Below are 17,238 nucleotides of genomic sequence, written 5' to 3'. Positions count from 1 at the left end.
TATTTATTTTTTTTAAAAAAAAATTTTTTAATTTTTTTTAAAAGTTTGTTCTCCCCCCAATCAGAATATGACATTGTCCCTAATGTCACAATAACTATTAATAAAGAGTACATAATGAAAGAGATATCACCTGTAATTTTATGGAAGATAACAAACTGAAACAAACGCAAACCAATCCACGACTTTTGAATCAATGATCCAACTTCCTTTTCTTACTGCTTGATTGCGACCAATTGATCTTTGTTATCATCGGATCAGGCTTATGAACAAAAGCTTCCAAATTATCAATTAATTGGTCGGCAGTCGAAGCAGAGATGAGTATTCTTCGTGAATTTTCTGAAATGAAATTCTGTTCCACAACTTTATCAAGAAATGTCAACAAACTGTCATAATAATTATTGATATTCAACAAGCCCACAGGTTTCTTATGGATATTAAGTTGTGCCCAAGAAACAGTGTGAAAATTTTCTTCTAAAGTACCAAAACCACCTGGTAGAGCGATAAAAGCATCAGAATTTTCAATCATTTTTGTTATTCTTTCATACATAGAAGAAACTTTTAATGCCTCACCAATCGTAACACCTGTAATATTTACTTCAGCTAAAGCTGTAGGAATAATACCCAAAACCTGACTACCTCCAAGATGAGCAGATGTTGAAACAGATTTCATTAACCCAATATTACCTCCCCCATATACCAAGTGAATTTTTCTCTCAGCCAATATCTTTCCAAGATTATTCGCTGCTTCTACAAACACTTCATTTTTTCCAGGACCCGACCCACAAAATACACAAATATTTTTCAATGATTGTGCAGAGGTTCCAGCCATGTTTTTTTTACTTTCTTCTTCTTCTTTTTTTTTTATGGGAAAATAGAGAGAAAGATGAGAGATTTTATAAGGGTAATATGTTATCAGGACAAAACTATGGGTCACAGTTGTAAACAGAATAAACAGTAAAAACAATAATGACACACATGCATGTAAACGGTAGTGTGATTGTGGCTCACAATTTTCCTCTGGTTTTACGTCCATAAACGGCTTCAACGCCTTCTATGAGTCGAGGATATGCTTCCCATCCAATTTTCTTATAAATTGGAAAACAGGGTCTTTTTTAGTCGGATTTCCAAGACTATGACGCTCATCTTGGAATAGTTTCCATAAACGGAGAAGTTCAATATGCACATGTCCACTAGAATGCGTCTCAAGAGTCAATAGGATGTTATCTAAAGACTCCTTACTCAGCCCATTCTTAATGAAACCAATTTTATCTTCTCTGTTATTGGAAACATATCCCAAAGATCTGCATCGTTTGTCACAAGTCCATCTTGCACACTTATGACAAACCTCTAAACTTTTGGCTCTTCGTTTTTTCGCATAAGTGCTTTTTCCTAATCCAGGCAAATACCGAATGAGCAATGATTGTGGAACTTCTCCTCATAATCGGACCTTAGCTTCTATTACAAGACGAATATCTTATGGAATTTTTTTTTTTTTTATCAGCAATTATGGGAAACTGATTAAACCGACTATGAGAGTCACGGAGTACCGTTATCCGCCATTGAACCGGGAAAATAAAAAGATTAAGGAAACCTGAAATAAAAACAAACAAAATTAAATGCAACACAAAAAAAATCAAGGATCGGAAAGAAAAAATAAACTCTTCTTGAAAAATTTCATTTTCTAAAAATGATTTAAGCCTTTCTCCATTTACTTTAAAAACATCACAATTTTTAGGATTTTCAATATCCACAGCTCCATAAGTATACACATGCTTTACAACATATGGGCTTGTCCATCTTGATCGTAATTTCCTGGGAATATGTGAAGTCGAGAATTATAAAGCAAAACTTTTTTACCAATCTCAAAATATTTTCTCAGAATTGTTTTATCATGAAATGATTTGATTTTGCTTTATAAATCCTTGAATTCTCATACGCGTCATTTCTGAGTTCATCAAGTTCATTAAGTTGCAATTTACGCAATTTGTTGGCATCATCCATGCTTGAATTTAAAGTTTTGATCGCCCAATAAGCTTTATGTTCCAATTCCAAAGGCAAATGACAATGTTTTCCATAAACCAACCTATAGGGAGACATATTCAATGATGTTTTAAAAGCTGTTCGATATGCCCAAAGTGCATCATTAAGTCGTAGAGACCAATCTTTTCTATTTNATTTCTTTTTTAAATCGCACCCAATTTTTGACAATTTTCACAGATCTTGCAGATTTCGTGGGTGTCTTTAAACAAAGTGGGCCTATAAAATCCACACTGCAAGATTTTTGCAGCTGTTTTCTTTGAAGAAAAATGTCCTCCGCATGCTTCTGTATGACAAAATTTAATGACACTACTTAACTCATTGTCGGGGATGCAACGTCGAAAAATTTGATCCGGACAATACTTGAACAGATACGGATCATCCCAATAAAAGTTTTTTACCTCATTCAAAAATTTTCTTTTATCTTGAGAACTCCATTGCGGTGGCATCAGGAAAATTATCGTTAATTATCCTGTCACAAGAAAATTTACTATGTTAGCAAACCAAGGTGTAGTAGTAACCGAAAATAAATGTTCATCAGGAAAATTATCGTTAATTGGTGTCATTTCACAAGATGATCCTGTTACTAGTCTCGATAAATGATCGGCTACGACATTCTCGGTTCTTTTTTTATCTTTGATCACAATGTCTCGTGGCTTTGCATCCTGTTTGGTCAACATATATCTAATAGCAGAATGATTAGTAAACAAGATAGTTGTTGATCCAATCAAATAAGAACGAAATTTATCTAATGCAAATATTATAGCAAGTAGTTCTTTTTCAGTTGTGGAGTAATTCATTTGAGCATTGTTTAAAGTTCTACTTGCATAATATATCACATAAGGCTTACCGTTTCTTCTTTGACCCAATACTGCACCGACTGCATAATCACTCGCATTGCACATGATTTCAAATGGTGAAGACCAATCAGGAGGTTGCATGATCGGAGCTGATGTTAAATGTTGAATGATTTTATCAAAAGCATTTTGACATTCTTGAGTCCACTCAAATGCACTGTCTTTAGTTAAGAGGTTACAAATGGGTTTAGAGATTAAACTAAAGTACTTTATAAACCTCCTATAAAATCCAGCATGTCCCAAAAATGAGCGAATTTCTTTAGTGGTTTTTGGAGGGGGTAAATTGGCAACGACATCAACTTTTGCTTTATCAACTTCAATTCCATGAAATGACACAACATGTCCCAAAACAATTCTAGAAGTAATCATGTAATGAAATTTTTCCCAATTTAAAATAAGACATGTTTCCTCGCATCTTTTTAAAACTTTTTCAAAATTTTCAAGACAATTATCAAACGTATTCCCAAAGACAGTTAAATCATCCATGAAAATTTCCAAACAATTTTCAACCATGTCGCAAAAAATGCTTAGCATACATCTTTGAAATGTTGTTGGGGCATTGCATAATCCAAATGGCATCCTTTTAAATGCAAATGTTCCAAAAGGACATGTGAATGTAGTTTTATCTTGATCTTCGAGTGCAATGGGAATTTGATAATAACCTGAATATCCATCAAGAAAACAATAGTATGGATGACCTGCTACTCTTTCTAAAATTTGATCCAAAAATGGTATTGGAAAATGATCTTTTCTAGTGGCGTCATTTAATTTTCTTTAATCAATACACATCTGCCAACTAGATGGGACTCGACTTTTTAACAATTCACCTTTTTCATTTTTTATCACTGTGATGCCAGATTTTTTCGGAACTACTTGTGTTGGGCTTACCCACTTACTATCAGAAATAGGGTAGATAATCCCAACATCAAGTAGTTTGAGAACTTCAGTTTTCACAACATCTTTCATGTGTGGATTTAATCTCCTTTGTGGTTGTTGAGATGTTTTTGCATTTTCTTCTAAGTGAATTTTGTGAGTGCAAATTAGTGGATTAATGCCCTTGAGATCTTTTAGTGTCCAACCAATTGCATTTTTATGTCTTTTAAGCATATCAACTAATTTACCTTCTTCATCACTTGCTAGTTTGGAAGAAATTACCACCGGATATGTTTCATCTTCTCCAAGAAATGCATACTTCAATTCTTCTGGCAAGGGTTTTAACTCCAATATGGGTGGTTCGTCTTTGTTCTCATATTTTGCATCAAATTCTTTCTCTGATCCTGGTAACGAGTGATACCTGATAAAATCATCAAGATCAATTTCAATATTTTCTTTAACAGTTTCAATTGAACAAATATCTAATTGATCACGAGTACTCCCTTCTTGAATGTTTTCTTCCACAAGAGTTTCAATAAGATTTTCATCTTCACTTTCATCTCCTTTGTCATGTGGTTGCTTACAAAGATTAAACACATTAAGCTCCAAGGTCATGTTACCAAATGACAACTTCATTATTCCATTCCTGCAATTTATAAGAGCATTAGAAGTTGCTAAAAATGGACGACCTAAAATTACAGGAATTGCATTACAAGCTTCGATAGGTTGTGTATCTAAAACTATGAAATCGACAGGATATACAAAGTTATCAACTTGGACCAACACGTCTTCTACCATACCTCTTGGCACTTTAACAGATCTATCAGCAAGTAAAAGTGTTACCGAAGTAGGTTTTAACTCGCCTAGATTGAGTTCTTGATAAACTGAATATGGAAGTAAATTCACACTAGCTCCAAGGTCAAGCAAGGCTTTTTTAATCTTTCGTTCTCCAATAATACAAGAAATAGTAGGACAACCAGGGTCTTTGTATTTCAAAGCATTATTATTTTGAATGATTGCACTTACTTGTTCGGCTAAAAATGCTTTCTTTTTCACATTCAATTTTCTTTTCACAGTGCACAAGTCTTTCAAAAATTTGGCATATGATGGTACCTGTTTTATTGCATCTAATAAAGGAATATTAACTTTTACTTGTTTAAAAATATCATATATATCAGAATTCAAATTTGATTTTTTTGTATTTTTCAATGCATGAGGGAATGGTGGTGACACTGTCTGTTGAACCTCCTCTTCGCAAGTTATGGGTTCCACTTCCTTACCCTTTGGAGTTGATTTATCATCATCTTCACAAGGTTCAAGAATGGATTTTTCCACAACCTTACCACTTCGAAGGGTAATAACAGATTTTACCTGATCCATCGGTTGAGTTCCAGAAGTTCCAGTTTGTGAATGATGATCCTTGGGATTAGGCAGAGGTTGTGAAGGAAATTTACCTTTTTCATGAACATTAAGTGCAGATGCAAATTTAGCAAGAGTATCTTTCAAATCTGTCATGGTTTGAGCAGTTTGAGTATTGATAGACTCTTGCTTTGCAATGAAAGAATTCAATATATCTTCCAAATTCCTTTTAGGTGGAGGAACATAAGGTGCATAATTTTGAAAATTTTGTTGATTTTGGAAATGTGGTTGTGAAAATTGTGCAGCATTATCATTCCTCCAACTAAAATTTGGATGATTTCGCCAACCTGGATTGTAACTTTGAGAAAATGGTTCAAAATTTGGCCTTTTGAGATTGTTTAAAACATTGGCTTGTTCATGGAGACATTCTTTAAAAGAAGGCAAAGTGGGACAATCTTTTGTAGAATGATCACTTGTATCACAGATGTGACATGCAATTTCTTGAACAGATTTTAATTGACCATTCTTTTTCAATTCAAGTGCCTCAACTTTTCTTGCCAAAGAGGTAAATCTAGCTTGAAGATCATGTTCATCTTTGAGAGTGTACATACCTCCACCAGATGTAGGAGATTGAATCTTGTTTGATGGTTCGATTGTACCTATAGTGTCCCAATTTTGAGCATTTTCAGCTAATGAATCGAGATACTCAATTGCCTCATTTGGATCTTTATCTTCAAATGTTCCATTACACATAAATTCAACCATTTGCCTATCTTTAGGTGTTAAGCCTTCATAAAATTGAGAAACAACTCTCCAAATTTCAAAACCATGATGTGGACAAAGATTAAGCAATTCTTTATATCTATCCCAACACTGATAAAAAGTTTCTCCTTGTTTTTGAGTGAAAGTGATGATTTGCCTTTTGAAAGAATTTGTTCTATGAGATGGAAAAAACTTTTTCAAAAATTGTTGTTGCAATTCATCCCAAGTTCGAATGGATCCCGATCTAAGATTTTGTAGCCAAGTTTTAGCTTTATCTTTTAAAGAAAAAGGAAAAAGCTTAAGTCGAATGGTGTTCATGCTACAATTTAGATCATTATATGTGTTGCACACTTCTTCAAATTCTCGTAAATGCATGTATGGATTTTCAGAATCTAAGCCATGAAAGTTGGGTAAAAGTTGGATAATACCAGGCTTAAAATTGAAATGAGATGCATCAGGGGGAAAAACTAGACATGAAGGTGCACTAGTACGTGTAGGATTCATGTGATCTCTAAGTGTTCTTCGTCTATCATGATCATGTTGAGATTGAATTTCATCTTCATTTTCTTGGATGGGTTCTTCCGCCATGTTTTGTGAAAATAAAGGGTTATTTCGAATGAGTCGACCACTAAGTGTACGTGACCAAATAATGCTCATGCAAATGCAAATGCAAAAGAATAAAAACACACAAAAGCAATAAAAATTCAAATAAAGAAAAATAAACTATAAACAAAATTAAATAGACTTGAAATTAAATTATACTTCCCCGGCAACGGCGCCAAAAACTTGTTGTCACTTTGATTGTTGCACTCCCAAGAGCAGGTTGTCCACAAGTAGTATAATTCGGTGAGTCCGATATCGTATCCACAGGGAAGCTAAGGTAATTACAAGTCCACTACAATGTCTTTTTGTTTTGTTTTTGTTTTTGTTTCTTTTTAATTTTAATTGTTTGAATCTTTAATGGGTAAATTTTAATTGTTCAAATTTTAATTTAAGTAGTTGAGATTAAAGGATCCACTCTTGGTATTTTAATAAAGTTAACATTAACGAACAATATTGAAATCCACTTAATAAAATGGTTCCAATATATTAAATAATCATATTTATATTATGTTATAAATTATTATCTTATAAGTATATAATATATACCAAAACTTATAAATGTGGTCAAGTATTTATTGTGCTATATATATTTGTAAACACTAAATCAAGGTTCCCACTTTAAATGGTTGGTAAAACCAAACAAACATTTAAATGGTACCAATAAATTAATACTATGATATATTCATATATAATAAATCAAGGAATCCAAGTTAAATGGTTGGTAAAACCAAACTAACATTTAAATGGTTCCAAGAATTTAATATTATAATATATTTATATATAATAAATCAAGGCATCCACTTTAAATGGTTGGTAATACCAAACTAACATTTAAATGGTTCCAAGAATTTAGTGTAACATATAGCAACAATAAATCAAAACTCCCACTTATAAGTAGGGTATAAAAATGCTTAAAGAAATAAATATAACATAAACAATAAATAATGATTAAATAATATAAAACATAGATTCTTACCTTTTAATAACCTTATTATCATGCCAAGAGTTTCACCTTATCATCTCAACTTTAGGAAGTTAGCTATTCATTATTCAAAGTGTAAAACTTTGAATATGAAATTAACATGCTAATTGTATTTAAATGAAGAAATAAAGGAAAAATATAGAGAGAAATATTATGAACTCAAAGGTTTGTTCATAGAATGAGGGATATCTCAATACATTACAATGCACCCCTATTTATAGCCAAATTTGGGGAGACAACCACAAATAAAATATTATTTTTTTACACATAAGTCTTCATTGGTGTTCCAAGATATTATATTATATTACACATCACTTTTGAAAATCTTCTTCTCCGAATTTGCTTCTTCACATAAAAAGAAACATGTGGATAATTGAGTTGTCTAGTTGTGGTATTTTTTTCAAACCATTTGACCAAGTAATTTGAGAGATATGGTCAAAATACTAGAGCATGGTAAAACTGCCACTCCTTTGGTAACTTTATTTGTTGCTTAATTTGATCCCAATTGTGAGAGGATTTTTATCTCATGCTTGTCAACAATATTGTAGATATTATAATCAACTTTCTACAGGTCCAAGAATCATCTTAATCCCATTTGCAACGCCAAGTTTATTCTTATTTTATCGAACCTGTAAAAAATAGTAAAAACTTGTAATTACACAACAACTTATATTTTATACAATTTATTATAAAACATATAATATTTAAATATTTAATAAAACAAAAACTATATAATTATATTATAAAACATTTAATTAATGTACAATTTTTATGTTTATCAGAAAGGAACTGAAAATCCTTAAGCGCATAGCTGGTTCTCATAGCTTTGTCAAGACATCTACCGCACCCTTATCCGCTTGGTTGAAAATGTGGATAATTGTTGTAGAGGAAAAATACGATGATGTAATCCGTGCAAACGTTTATCATCAAATGAAGTATTTATTAGCTTAACTTTGTTTTTCTCTTTCTTTTATCAGTTGACTATGAACTGAAATCAGTTAAGCATTAAGTAATAAATAACAGACTGATATCAGTTGATAATGAACAACTGATAATTAAGAAGCTTGGGTAAATGAGAAAAACGCTTTGGTTGACTCGAGACTCTTTAGCTTTTCAACATTTAATGTCATCTGTCTATAAGGAAGACGATAGAGATACAATGTGAGATAATAACATTTCAATATGTCGGATTCAAGTAATTCTGATGCATGCAGCAGTACTCATGTTCAAGTTACTGAACAATTAAGTCCATATTTAGAAGAGTTGAAGAAAACAATGGAGGAATATGTCTTCACGAAAGTGATGTCAACATGGTTCAAAATTCATGATTTGCAGAGGATAAGTAGTAGTGGTGCTGCTCCTTCTCGTGCTCAAGCAGCAACAACAAGAAAATACATTGATCTTTTTGAAGTCAGACATGTTACAGACCTGGTTGATGACAATGTTCTGTTACATGCAATGTTATGGAAGGAATGACATGTAATTGAGAAAATTTCTACAACTGAATCATTTTCTAGAATCCGAATTTATGAGTTGAATAATTGGATTACACAATGGCAGGATTCAGTTGGTTCTAAGTTATCTTCTGTAACATGGAATCGATTTTATTCTTAATAAAGTATCATTTCCAATTTGTTGTTGTGTTTTTATTTTCTGCAAATAATTTTATTAGTAAAACAGCATCAATAATAATTTTAAGACAAGTCAATTAAACCAAGAATATTGCGAAAGTAAGAAAACTTAGTCTCGGATAATGGTTTGGTGAAGATGTCAGCTGCTTGTTGCTCAGTTGAGATATACTCCAGTCTGATGTCCTTCTTCAAAGCATGATCTCTAATGAAGTGATGCCTGACATCGATATTCTTGGTCCTGGAGTGAAGAACTGGGTTATACGTGATAGCAATCGTGCTTGTATTATCACAGAATATGGGCGATTCATTTGTAATTACTCCATAATCTTTCAGTTGTTGTTGGATCCAGATCAGTTGTGCACAACAACTACCAGCAGCAAGGTATTCTGCTTCATTTGTTGAGGTAGCAATGGATGTCTGCTTTTTGCTGAACCAAGAGATCAGTCTGTCTCCTAGAAACTGACAAGATCCACTTGTACTTTTTCGATCAAGCTTACATCCTGCATAATCTGCTTCTGAATAGTCAACTAAATTGGAAGTAGAGTCTTTAGAATACCATAACCCAACATTTTGTGTACTCTTAAGATATTTCAAAATTCTTTTAGTAGTTGAGAAATGTGATTGCTTAGGATTTGCTTGAAATCTAGCACACATACAGACAGCAAATACAATATCAAGACGACTGGCAGTTAGGTACAACATTGAACCAATTAAACCTCGATATAATGTTGCCTAAACTGATATTCCCCCTTGATCAGTGTCCAATTTTACTGATGAGCTCATGATAGTATTTGCAGCTGAACATGATTCCATGCCAAATTTCTTAAGCAGCACCTTTGTATATTTAGTCTGACTGATGAATATACCATTCTCCAGTTGCTTCACTTGCAGTCCAAGAAAGAATGTCAGTTCACCATCATGCTCATTTCAAACTTATCCTGCATTATCTTAGCAATCTTTTCGCATAATTTGGGGTTAGTTGACCCAAATATGATATCATCAACATAAATTTGAACTAATAAAATGTGATCATTCTTAAAAAATTTGAACAAGGTCTTATCAACTGATCCAACAGAAAAATCATGATCAGTTAGAAATTTTGAAAGAGTTTCGTACCAAGCTCTGGGAGATTGTTTCAGACCACATAAGGCTTTGTTCAAATGGTAGACATGATCAGGAAAAACATGACTTATGAAACCTGGAGGTTGTTCAACATATACTTCCTCTTGTAGTTGACCGTTCAGGAATGCACTCTTTACATCCATCTGATATACCTTGAATTTCTAATGTGATGCATAAGCAAGAAAGATTCTGATTGATTCCAGTCTTGCAACTGGAGCATATGTCTCATCATAGTCAATTCTTTCTTATTGCCTATATCCTTGTGCCACTAATCTTGCTTTGTTGCGTACAACTGAACCATCTTCGTTCAGTTTATTTCTGTATACCCATTTTGTACCTATAATAGTTTTTGAAATTGGTCTTGGAACTAAGTTCCAGACATTGTTATAATTGAACTGATTTAGCTCTTCTTGCATTGCATTCACCCAGTTAGGATCAACAAGAGCATCATCAGTTCTCTTGGGTTCTAGTTGTGAAACAAAAGCTGAATAGATAAATAAATTTAGCATTTGATTGTGAGTTCTTACTGGATCAGATGGATTTACTATTACCAGTTCAGGTGGATGTGATTTTCTCCATCTGTACTCAGTATTTGTTGTATCAGCAGTTTCTTCAGTTGGTAACTGAACACAGTTTTCAATTTCAGTTGGTGCTTCGTCAACTGGTATTTGAATGTTATCATTATGCTCTGTCAACTGGTTATCAGCAACGACTTCCTACACATCTGATTGGTCCAGTACTTCTGGTTCAGGTGTTTGAAGTATGCTTTTATATCCACGACTTTCATCTGTGTCATCATCTTCCAAACAGATATCTGTAAATCGATCAACTAGCTCAACTTGATCAGTTGGCTTATTAGTTAGTTCAGTTTCATCGAAATCAACATGAGGAGATTCTTCAACATTTAGGGTTTTCTTGTTGAAAACTCTATAGGCTATACTAACTGATGAGTATCCAAGAAATATTCCTTCCGCAGATTTAGCATCAAACGCTTTTAAATAATTTTTGCCATTATCAAGAATAAAACATCTGCAGCCGAATATTTTGAAATAAGTAATTATACTTTTTCTTCCATGCCAGATCTCATATGGTGTTTTCATATAATTCTTATTAATCATTGATCTGTTCTGAGTATAACACGCAGTGTTTACTGCCTCTGCCCAAAATCTTTGAGAAATACCAGAATCAGCAAGCATTGTTCTGGCAGCTTCTTTAAGAGTCCGATTTCTTCTCTCAGCTACACCATTTTGCTGAGGAGTTCTGGCTGCTGAGAGCTCATGCTTAATTCCAGCATTTTCTAGGAAATTTGAAAGAGTTTGATTGATGAATTCAGTTCCTCGATCAGATCTGATTCGATCAATTCCAACTGATTTTTCATTTAAAAGTCTTTTGAAGAGCTTTATTAGTTGCGAAGCAGTATGGTCTTTAGATTTGAGAAAAATAACCCAAGTAAATCTTGAAAAATCATCTACGACTACCAAGGTGTATTTCATTCCTCCTAAGCTCATGACTGGTATAGGACCAAAGAGATCCATGTGCAACAGTTCTAAGCATCGGGATGAAGATTTACATCCCTTGTTTTTAAAAGAGGATCGTACTTGTTTACCATACTGACATGCTGAGCAAAGTTTTTCTTTTGAAAAATCTATTTTGGGCAAACCAGTTACAAGTTCATGTTTACTCAGATAGGCAATGGATTTAAAGTTTAAATGATTTAGTCTCTTATGCCACAACCAGTTTTTAGATGATTTGGAAGCAATAAAACAAACTGGTGCATAAGTTTGATCATTCCAACTGACTTTATATGTGTTTCCACAACGTTTGCCAGTTAGTATGATTTCATCAGTTGAAGTTTTGACTAAACATGAATTTTTGTCAAATTGTACTAAGAGTCCACTGTCGCATAACTGACTGATGCTAATCAAGTTATACTTCAGGTTTTCTACTAATAGAACATCTTTAAAAGTAAAGTTATCATGGATAAGCTTACCCTTACCCACAGTTCTTCCTTTGGAATTGTCCCCGAAACTGATGTTTGGACCAGTGTATTTGATCAGTTGGGATAATGCACTTGTATCTCCTGTCATATGTCGCGAGCATCCACTGTCCAAATACCATATTGAGTTCTTGTTTGTACCTGTTACCTGCAATCACACATATAATATAACTTGGTACCCATATCTATTTGGGTCCTGAATTGATTAGACCCTTAGGAATCCACACTTGGATTAGTCTAACAGACTTTCCAATAGCTGTATTCCCAATGGTTTTTCTCAGCTTTTGTGTGCTTGGTGTGTAGTGTACAGATGATACAATATTTGTTTTAGTTTTATTGAACTAATTGTTGAGTCTATATCTCTTCTGAACTGGGTTGTAGTTATAGTAATTGAAATAGCTATTCGAATAGTTCTTGTGAGACCTCTTTGATAACTGACTGTGTGAATCAGTTGAGAATTTTTGACTATAACCAATCCCATATCTTCTAACCTTGTTCATATTCTCAGTAGGTTGCTCAATCAGTTTACTGGGCTCAAATTGTTCTTGTATCACTGCTGTTTTGACAAAATTAATGTATTTCTTTTTGTCTATTTTTGGCTTTGGTTGAGTATCATTTGGCTATATTTCTCTTTTAGTGTTGAACCCTAAATCAGTTTTATCAGAAACTGATTTTTGTGAATTCTGCATCTCATTCAGTGCAGTAGATGTCTTGTTCCAAGACTGAATGAGCTCAGTCTGTTTTGAGTTTTCAAGAAACAACTTCTGGATTAATGACTGATTTTTGTTTCTCTCTGCTTTTAACTCAGCAATTTCCCTTTTTAGACTCAACCCATCAACTGATTCAACAGTTTTGGTTTTATTGTCTGTGGGATCAGTTTGCTTTGCTTTGATTTTTTCAAATGATGATGCAAGCTTTTGATACTCATTTACCATTTCATGTAGTGTTAGAATGATTTCTTCTCGTGTGAAATCAGTTGAGCTGAAATCAAATACCTGTTGGCTAGATGATTCTTCTTCTGCATCATTAGACATTAAGCACTTGACTTCCTCATCATCACTAGAGCTGTATGAGCTTTCTGGTTCTGACTCCTCACTGCCAGTTTCTGCCCATTTAGATTTGTTTTCTTGAGCTAAGAGTACCTCATGTTTAATTCTGAAGTACTTCTTATCTTCCTTAGGTCTTCTTTTGTGCTCATATGATTTTTTTCTTCTATCAGTTGAGTCTTGACTGTCCTTCTTGGGTTTAGGACAATCAGCCATAAAATGACCTGATTTGCTACAGTTGTAGCAGGCATTTGATTCATCTTTGGAACTGTTCCTTTGGTATGGCTTCTGGAAGTTTCCTTGATTCTTTCTCATGAACCTTCCAAATTTTTTGATGAACAATGACATAGCATCACTGCTCAACTGATCAGCAGATTTCTCGACTGAACTGATTGGTCCTGTTCTGACAGCAGCTAGAGCAGTTGTTGCTGCAGGGGTAGATAATTCTCTTTCTCTGGTCTGCAGCTCAAATTCATAAGCCTTTAAATCAGCAAACAGATCATGAAGTTCAATCTGGTTCAGATCTTTGGACTCCCTCATTGCCATGGTCTTTCCATCACATTCCTTGGGAAGAGACCTCATTACCTTTAGTGCAATCTCTTTGTTGGTATACACTTTTCCAAGTGCATTTAATTCATTGATGATAATGCTTCCTCTATCATCATACTCGTGCATTGATTCTCCTGCTTTCATTTTGATGTTATCAAAATTTTGAACAGCAACAAAAAGTTTATTTTCTTTGGTTTGATCATTTCCTTCACACCGTTGGATCAGCTTTTCCCAAATTTCTTTGGCTGTCTTACACATCTTTATTTTGCTGAATAAATCCCAGAATTCGGATAAACAGAAGGCATGTACACAAATCTGCACTAACTCGGATTTCCAGACCAGTTTTAGTAAAAATCACATATCTCTCTCATTGCTTCATGGAATTGAGTGATTCATGAACCAAATCGAAGCTAACTTGATACTATACAAGTTTGATGAGACCATAACATCAAAATCCAACTAGAATCGTCCCATATACCCGAAATACACTAGGCATAAAAATTGATCTTGGACAAAAACAAGAAACCATGCTCATATCCATTTTAAATTCAAAGCAACTCAAATACAACATTTTCAACATCTTAATATGATAGGATCGATTAACGAAACAAGAGTGTTTAGAAGGGGGGTTGAATAAACACTCACAATTAAAACTGATCTTTTAGAGTTTTGAGTTCAGTTTGGTGAGAAACTGATTCTCGAAATCTTGTTGGTCAATGACAATCAGTTAAACTAAAGTAGTTGCGGAAATTAACTGACTGAAAGATAGAATACAAAACTGAAATAAAAGACACAAGGATTGTTTCTAGATGTTCGGAGATTTCAATTACTCCTACGTCACCCCTTCTATCTCAAAGATAGGATTTTCAGTAANTTAGCTCACTGGTCCCCGCCCTCGATCCCGACATCATCAGTACCTANACTTTGACAGAGTAACAGCAAGCTTTGAATAGAGTGTCTGTGCGCCCCCCTTTTTCAGCTGATCTTCTGTCATATTTATAATCTTCCCTTCCAACGGTAACTTGAGATATATTTGAATCTTTGTATCTGTTGATTGCCACTTCATCATTCCTTGGGCATTGTTTGCTTCTTTTATTGTAATGCGGCGTCTTAATTGATTTAACCGAAATGCGTTGTTCTAAGATGTATCGATTGAAGTGCGGCGTTTCGTATTTAGTTGCAATCTGCCATGAAAAATATGTTGCTTAGCAACTATTTTCGTTTTTATGCCATGCTATGCCATAAATTCATGTTTTATGATTAAAAAACTCATCCTAAGGATATCTAAAGGGGCTGCTATGGTAGGGTAACTTGGAGGGTCATTTTTTTAACGTGTTTAGGGTCCATGGAAGGTTAAGAGAGGGCTACAACCGCATGGGGTGAAGGCATGCATGGGAAAAGAACATAGAGTCCTAGCAGCTAAAGGCATCGACTAGGAGTCCTAGGTTGTCATGGTTTCTAGCTACTGTTAGAGCATGACTAGGAGACCAAAAAGGGCTGCATGATAGTCCTAAGGTGGCTACACAATCGCTTGGCGTGAGGGAGCCGTGCACATGCCATGCGATCGAGCTGAGGGGCTGGGGCTTCTAGGTTCTTTAGGCTCGGTCCTGTAGGGTCCCTAGGGCTTGGTCAATGTCATAGGAAGGGGATCTAAGGGATGGATAGGCTTGTTGTTAGCTTGGGCCGAAGGGGTGAAGGGTAGAAGCCTAGGATTTCGAAAATAGGGCAAAGGTTCAGTAGCATTTCTAAGCTGGTTCATTGGTCTTGATTGGTTTGGTTTTTGTTGAATATGGTTTATTTATGTGTTATTAAGTTTAGGTTCATGTTTGGTAAATTTTGGTTAAGTTTCGAGTCAATATGAGTCAAAATCAGGATTTACGTCTAAGTATAAAAATGAATCAAGGAATTTATGGAAAACCTAAATTTTAAGCCTAAGGAATATTTATGGGAGTGTTTTAAGATAATAGATTAATTTTGGAATGATTTGAAACGTCGTTTTGAGGCCTAGGGACAAATATGGAAAGTTATGCTTATAGGGGTAAAACGGTAATTTTACACCTAAAAATGATTAGATGGCCTGGTGAATGCTGTAAATAATGTTAATATGTTTATGTCAAATGTCTCTGAAATTAGATGATGAAACGTTAATGCTAAAAGACATGTTGCATGGTTGGTTTAAAAGAAAAATGATTTATAAATGCTTGAATTTTTATAAGTGATGAAAATACGTGATTGTGACTAATACAATGATATGATGATTATGCTGATACGATGATATGTAAAGCCAATGCTCAGTTTACGGGTGAAAGTGTCGCTGATGTCCCCGCCACCCAGTACTGTGGTTACACGCAGATGGATCCATCAACCTTCAGCTGATACGAATGTCATAATTATCGATCCAAATTCAATAAAAGGAAAAAGTATACGTATATGATGAAAAATAAAATGTATATGATAAAAAGAAAAATAATATGATGAAAGAAAAAATGTTTAAGTTTATGCATGTTCATGAAAAGCTATTTTAAGTAAAAATATTTTCAATGTTGCATATGATTGTATATGTATTACTTGTTATAATGGTTAAGGTTTGCTGAGTCAATAGACTCACTAGGTATGATCGATGCAGGTGAGCATGATGTTGGTGTTAATGAGGGACTTGATGGTTGATCTTGCTGGACTGAAGGTGCACACAACCCGAGGACCAGCACTAGTTTTCCGCAATTAAATTAAGTTTATGATTTACGATACTTTAAATATTTTTATGATTTATGAATGCTTTTGAGAGGTTTAAGAGATTTAAGAGTTTATGCTTTATTTTGGTAAAATGTTAAATTTAGGTATATTTAATGATTTACGATTTTACGTTTTGAATTGAGTTTTTTTTGGATTTTTCAAACAATAGTTGGTGGATTTATTTAAATGGTGCAGAAGCATTTTTAAAATATATATGTATGTATATTGTAGTTCGGCCGAAGTTTTCATATAAAAAAAATTCTTGTACTTTTTAAAAAAAACGAGTAGTGGACGTTTCACTTCAGCTGCCCCTGATGCCTTGGTGGCCGGATGAACTGCCTCTTCGGTGGCTGAGAACTACACTGGGCCTGAAGCTTCTAGTAACGCCCCAGATTCGACGACTGTCCTCACTGTAACAAGACGAGTCTTTCCAGCGTGCTTATGTCCTCACTCACACGCACCTTGGGAAACTTCTCAGGAGGTCACCCATCCCAAAATTGCCCCAAATCAAGCACGCTTAACTTTGGAGTTCTTATGTGATTATCTACCGAAAAGAAGATGCACCTTCGTGATATGAGTTGTACAAATCAAATCTTTTAAGCCCTCCTCAACTGTACAGTCCATTACATTGAACAGTCTCGGAATCCCTCTCATTCCCGTGTGGGATCGGTTCATTCATGTTCCCTCC

The 17,238-nt window shown here is 34.3% G+C and overlaps 1 pseudogene; it reads left to right on the top strand.

The window, feature by feature from the left end:
* The window catches only part of LOC140985870 (uncharacterized), a 31,359-nt pseudogene extending 14,875 nt beyond the window's left edge, over positions 1 to 16,484 (top strand).
* Positions 16,485 to 17,238: the final 754 nt, after the last annotated feature.

The sequence above is a fragment of the Primulina huaijiensis genome, chromosome 10 (genome assembly GCF_012295235.1).
Source record: "Primulina huaijiensis isolate GDHJ02 chromosome 10, ASM1229523v2, whole genome shotgun sequence".
NCBI classification, from domain to species: Eukaryota; Viridiplantae; Streptophyta; class Magnoliopsida; order Lamiales; family Gesneriaceae; genus Primulina; species Primulina huaijiensis.
This window is presented reverse-complemented; position numbering and strand designations above follow the sequence as displayed.